At 51.3% G+C, this 6,047-nt stretch overlaps 1 protein-coding gene across 7 annotated transcripts in view; it reads left to right on the top strand.

Annotated features, from left to right (window-relative positions):
- Nucleotides 1-4,502: 4,502 nt before the first annotated feature.
- Nucleotides 4,503-6,047, top strand: part of SLC8A3 (solute carrier family 8 member A3) — a 141,311-nt gene continuing 139,766 nt past the window's right edge. For 3 of the 7 annotated variants that reach the window (XM_032482289.1, XM_032482279.1, XM_032482285.1), the window contains exon 1: nucleotides 4,504-5,349. The gene's annotated coding sequence lies outside the window, so the exon portion shown is untranslated. Of the gene's footprint in view, nucleotides 5,350-6,047 lie in introns of all 7 variants that reach the window. The other 4 variants (XM_032482284.1, XM_032482281.1, XM_032482283.1 and 1 more) reach the window with 3 other exon arrangements.

Below are 6,047 nucleotides of genomic sequence, written 5' to 3'. Positions count from 1 at the left end.
GTTTGCTAATATTTTGTTGAGGAGTTTTGCATCTATGTTCATCAATGATATTGGCCTGTAATTTTCTTTTTTGGTATTGTCTTTGTCTGGCTTTGGTATCAGGGTGAGATGGTGGCTTCACAGAATGAGTTTTGGAGTATTCCCTCCTCTTCAATCTTTTGGAAGAGTTTGAGAAAGATCGGTATAAGCTCTTCTTTGTATGTTTGGTAGAATTCCCCAGTGAGGCCATCTGGTCCTGGATTGCCTGCTTCTGCATCTCCTTAACTGCTGCAGATTGTACCATCCTTGGGCCGGGGAGCCCTGGCACCTGCACACAGTGGTGCCTGTGACAACAATACTATGGCTTGTGTGGACTTCAGAGTTAATGACAGCCAAGATAGGCAGAGCTGCTCTCTGTGAAGCCTCTGGGGTCCCATGTTTGGAGCGGCACCAAGAAGCCCCAACTTTTGGAATATTGGGGCATAATGGTATATAATGGGGCATAACTGAGAGACCAGCTGGCCCCTTCTTACTACTCATCCCTTCCACCCAATCACGCAGCCAGCCTCCGGAGAAAGAAGGGCATTACCTCCTCTGTGTGTGTGACTTAAGCAAGAGCCCATGTCACCCATTAGAGATTTCTTCTCTAGATAAAGGGATAGTATGCATCTCTCAAGGTGCAGTTGAGGTCTAAATAAAGTAACTTTTCCTGAAGAAGTCTGATACATTTCTACATCATTCAAGGCCTCAGCGTTTACTGTTCTGGAACCTTCTTCCCCCAGCCATCAGTATGTCTCCCTCTTCCACCTCCTTCGGGTTCTTACTGAACAGTCACTTTCCCAGTGAAGCTTCCAGGACAAACTCTCAGATTCTCTTCAATTAGAAGTTCTCACCATTCCGCCCCCCTCCTTCAGCAGTTCCTAGGCCCCTTATCCTCCTCCCTTGCTGTGTTTTTTTCCCATAGCACCTACCATCCGACATGCCCTTTTTTCCTTTATCATCTGTCTCTTCCTTTAGAATGCAGGTTCTGTAAGGGCAGGGATTTTTATCTTCATTGTTCACAGTTGTGTGCCCAGTATACTTAGAATAGTATCTGGTACACAGAAAGTGTTCCACAAATATTTATGGAGTGAAATACAACATAAAAAAGTGCATAGCACACTGTCATAGTGCAGGTATTTAATAAAAGCCGGTTTCCTTGCTTCCTTTTTGTTCAATTGTAAAATCCAGGATGTTTCAAGGTTCCAAATCACCCCAGGTAACTCCTGGAATACAAGCAAGACTCATAGCAATAGCCAGAGCACTTAGATTCTCTGTTAGTGTGCTTGGGCTGCTGTAACAAACCACCATGAGCTGAGTGGCTTAAACTAAAGAAATTTATATTCTCGCTGACTGGAGGCTAGCAGTCCAAGTCTAGTCAGCAGGTTTGGTTTCTTCTGAGGCCTCTCTCCTGGGCTTGCAGACAGTAGCCTTCCTGCTGTGCCTTCCCGTAGTCTGCCCTCTGTCTGTCTGTCTGTCCTCTTCTTATCAGGACACAGTCATTCCATTAGGGCTCACCCTAATGGCCCCCTTTTAACTGAATTACCCTTTTGCTGTCACAGTGTGAGGTGCTAGAGGTCACCACCTCAACGTGTGCATTTAAGGACCGTGAGACACAGTTGAGCCCATAGCAGATTCTACCTCTTCCTTGCTGAGCTCTGTGATTGGGTTGAATCCCTTCACTTCTTTGAGCCTCAGTTTCCTCCCAACTTGAAAATCAAGTTCGTGGCTCTTGCTCCTGATCCTGACAATCCACGGCCCACTTGCTGTTCTTCCTGTGAAATTCCCCTCGAGTTCTAGCACAACCAGAAATAAAGGATAAACAACGGCAGAAATTAAAGGCAGACTGTCATCAGATTTACTGTTTTCCAACCCAGGATGCATGTAGTAGAGAGGAAGAAAAAAGTGAGACTCTGTCTAGTGTTAAAAGTTGATTGTGGAACTCACAGCGAGAGAGGAGCAGAGGGTGGGGGAAGAAAGAGGGAGAATTAACATATATTTGGGAATCTCTCTACACCAGAAGCTGTAATCTTAGGGAATTCTCACAACAATGCCATGAAGAGGATATTACTGTTATTAGTTAATATTATGTCCATTTTCCTGGTAAGGGCATGGAGGCTCAGAATGCAAAGTTGGGTCTTGTTGTTTCAGCCGACCTAGAACTCAGAGAACCCACACGAGTCACTCTGCATATAGCAGGGGTTGAACATGCTTTGTCACCTCCCTCTCCTGCCTCCTGCCCACTCAGCAATGCCCTGCCCCAGGTGAGAAGAGGATGGGGCTCCTGTTGGCTTTTGGATAGTACTTCTAAAAAAATGACAAGACCAATTCTGTTCTATTATTGCTATCATTGTTTCAGTGAATGGGTAATGTTCATTGTCACTGAAGAAATGTCAACAGAAATAAATAGGCAAAAAGAGGAAAATTCTAGAGCAAGCAAAACTGATCTATAGTGATGGAAAGCAGATCAATGGTTGCATGGGGATGGGTGGTGGGGATAACTGCAGAGGGGCCCAAGAACTTTTGGGAGAGATGAAAATGTTCTGTACCTTGATTTGGGTTGTCGTTTTACTTGCGTGTACTTTATCAAAACAGATCAACCTGTATAGTTAGAACAGGTGCATTTTACTCTATGTAATTTTGTCTCATAACGTTGATTTAAAGAGAGAAACCATCAGTAATCTCATCACCCGAAGATAATCATCACATGATTTTTTGTGATTTATTTTCTCACTCAATAACATATCATGGAAACCTTTCCATGTCCATGCATAGAATACTGCTTCAGAATTTTTATAGTGGTAGAATACACCATTATGATGATGTAACATGATCTACTCGACCAATTCTCTCTCTTGGAAAATTAAGATGCTTCCAATTTTTCACTCTTATAAACACTACCATGAATATCCTTGTAACTGAATATGTGAGCACACCCTTAATTCTCACCACAGAATAAACTGCTGCCAGTAAAATTACTCCAGCAAAAGAGGTTCACATTTTTTTAAGGAACTTGATGTATCTTTCAAAACTAACAGGCACAAGGTAAATCCCACCAATTGACATATGCTGAAATCATACAATGTTAGAGGTTATTCAAGTCTTACAGCATCAGTGTCTTGGTCCTCACTTTAACTGGATTCAAGGCCTATCAATGTTCAGGGATCTGAGATCTGAGTTAGGACTGAGGACATCCAGGACTCAACCTCAGGATGGAAACCACCACATGATTTGCTGAAGGAGCATCAGTCAAGGGAGCAGGAAAGAACTCACACGCCATCCCAAGCTCAGACACTCTCTGACTCTGGTCCACTTAATCTCTTTGGAACAAGCCTTGCTCCAGAGCAGTCCTCAGGGGAGCCAGGGATCCGGGAAGTTGGACACACTGTTGTAGTTATCAGTGAAACTCCAGTTGATTCCACCTTATTCCAAGCCTTGGTTCTGCTGCTTGTGGCCTTGGCATGGTTATTTAACCTAGGGCTCAATTTCCTCAACAGAAAAATGGAGTTAGTAATTGTACCTGTCTCACAGAGTTTCATGAGGATGACATGAAATAAAGCAATCAAATTAATAAGCAGGGAGCCTAGCCCTAAGGAGGTGCTGATAGGCGCAAAGTTTTATTTTCACTTGTTGGCCCATCAGACTTGGCTTCAGGCAGCAGAGGCCTGAGAGAAACAACTTCCCACCTTTAAGTTCTGTCCAAGAATCTGCACTGGTGTCTCTACAAAAGGCCAGCCAGCATGCTTCTTTTAGATCTGCCTAATACCATTCGTACGTAAACTAGGGATGTTAAAACCCCATTCTTAGGAGAGGCCTGCCCACCCCTCAGGCCTCCAGGACCAAGCCTGACAAATATAGCAGAAATTACAGGCATCTGATTTAAGGCTACGTGTGTACACTTCGCATGAGCCAAGCCCCAAACCCTAGTTCTGTTGCTGCATCAAAGGACTATCTCTCCTCCAGACTCCAAGCCCAGAGTAAGCAGCAATTTGGTAGACAGCCCCCTCTTATTTTTAGCCTTAAAAACCCAAAAGCCAACATACCAGCGCTCACCCAAGCGTCTGTCACAAGCTGTTGTTTGATTTGGGTTGAGAAAATGACAGACTGAGTTCTGCACCAAGAACAGAAGGAAAAAAAAAAGGGGGGGGGGAAAGGAGTTTTATTTTCCCTCCACTACCAACCTTCAACCCCCTCAACTCCTCCCCTAGGCCTGGGTGGACCCTGCCTGGGTAATTGTCCCCTGCTATATTTAAAAGCCACAGATGTGTTTGGTGGAGACTTAATTTCGGAATTGCAGGCAGCGTCTCCTGAGGACAAGGGGAAAGCCGGTGCTGCGCGCCCGCCTGCCCGCCCTCCCTCCCCGCCGCTGCCCGGAGCTCTGGACTCCGCGGAATCCAGGTCAGGACGCGCCGCCGTTTTGGAACTGCCGCTGGCAGGGAGGCGCCGGGCGCGAGGCTTCAACGACTGGGTGGGTGGCCGCGAGCTAGGGGTTCCGTCTGCATTAGGTCCTAGGGGCTCTGTGGACGCGAGATGCAGGCTCGCCTTCCCCGCTGCTGGTCGGGAAGCTCTCTGAAATTTATCCCCATCGGCGCGCGAGGATAAATATGCGCGGCTTGTCATTCGGTGCAGGTCTCTCTCTCCCAGCTGATAGGGTGACGTTCGGTTAGGAGGCTTGGAGATTGGCTTTTTGATTTGGCTTTTTGCTGCAGCTTAACGAGCAAAGCTTTCGGCTCGCCCAGAAACCAGCCCCTCCGCGCGTCCCCTCCGCACGCGGCGAGGCCGAGACGTCTCCCGCGGTGACGGCGTGCGAGGCGGAGAGCCGGCGCGCTCCCAGCCCCGGGAAAGCCCCGGCGACGCGACTGCAAGCCGGGGTCCCTCGGAGCCGCCAGGGCGCGCCGGGCTGCTCGCCTTCCTGCCCCTCCCGGCAGGGATCCCCCCGCTGCCGGCGGCCGGGACTTCGGGCCTCTTCAGGGCTTAGTCCCAAGCCCGCGCCGCGGGTCGGGCTTCTCGGGGGGTCTTCAGAGGGGTTCTCCCTGCTCCTTAAATCGGCGCCAAGGGGCCCCACCCCAGGCCCCCTGCTCTGGCCCCAGCAGCCCTCGCGCTCCCGATGCGCTGCCCCGCAGCTCCCTGAAAGCTGCGAGCCCACAAGCCCGGCCGGCGGGCGGCGGCGGCGGCGGCGGACTGACATGCCCCGGACGCGGCTGCGGCCGGCGGGCAGCCCGCGGGGGCGATGAGCCGCTGGGGCCGGTGAGGAGCCCGGCGGCGGGGGCTTCGCGCACCTTCCTCACCCCCCTCACTTGCCCACCCCGCTCGGGAGACCGACAGGAAACGGTGAGTAATGGGGTGAGCCTCCTGCCCTTCCCCCTCAGCGGGCGGCCGAGGCAAAGGAGGCAGAGGTCGGGGGGATTGGGGTGTCCTCGTGAGGGTTCCCGCTTGTGAACTGGTGTAAATTAAGTTCTTTCTCAAGAGCATTCATGGGAACTGCTTTCCTGTGGGTTTAGTGCCAGAAAGGTGGGAGGAGGGTGCCCCGGAAAGTGTACTGGGTTGCGTGAGGTGCTGGGGAGGGGGGCCGTTCTGACAGAGTGAGTATCTACCTGGGGGGTGCCGGGGGGCAGCGCAGATAGAGATGCCTGGGCATGTTGTGTGCGGTCGGGTCGCGGGTTTGCGGGGTTAGTGGCCGGCGCGCACTGGGGAGGCTGAGTGCTGTGCTGCGTGCTGGACGCATGTGTGCATGTGTGTGCTGGCTGTGCCAGGGCCTGTTGTGCTCCTGGGGCTGTGAGTGTCCGCGGGGTTTGGGGACTAGGAGGGGAGCGCGTTACCCACTCGGCGCGCGCCCGCGTGTACACACGCACGCGCGCACCCCAATCTCGGGACTCCACCGCCGCGGGTCTGGAACTGCAGCCCCAGCGCACCCGCCCGCCGCGGCCAAGGGGGCGGGGAGAAGGAGGGTTTGCCGGTCCTGCGTTCTCCAGTCCGCGGTGGTCTGGGCGGGCTGGGACCGGGTGGAGAGAGGTGAAGTGTGTAACTAC

Source organism: Camelus ferus, chromosome 6, assembly GCF_009834535.1.
Source record: "Camelus ferus isolate YT-003-E chromosome 6, BCGSAC_Cfer_1.0, whole genome shotgun sequence".
NCBI classification, from domain to species: domain Eukaryota; kingdom Metazoa; phylum Chordata; class Mammalia; order Artiodactyla; family Camelidae; genus Camelus; species Camelus ferus.
This window is presented reverse-complemented; position numbering and strand designations above follow the sequence as displayed.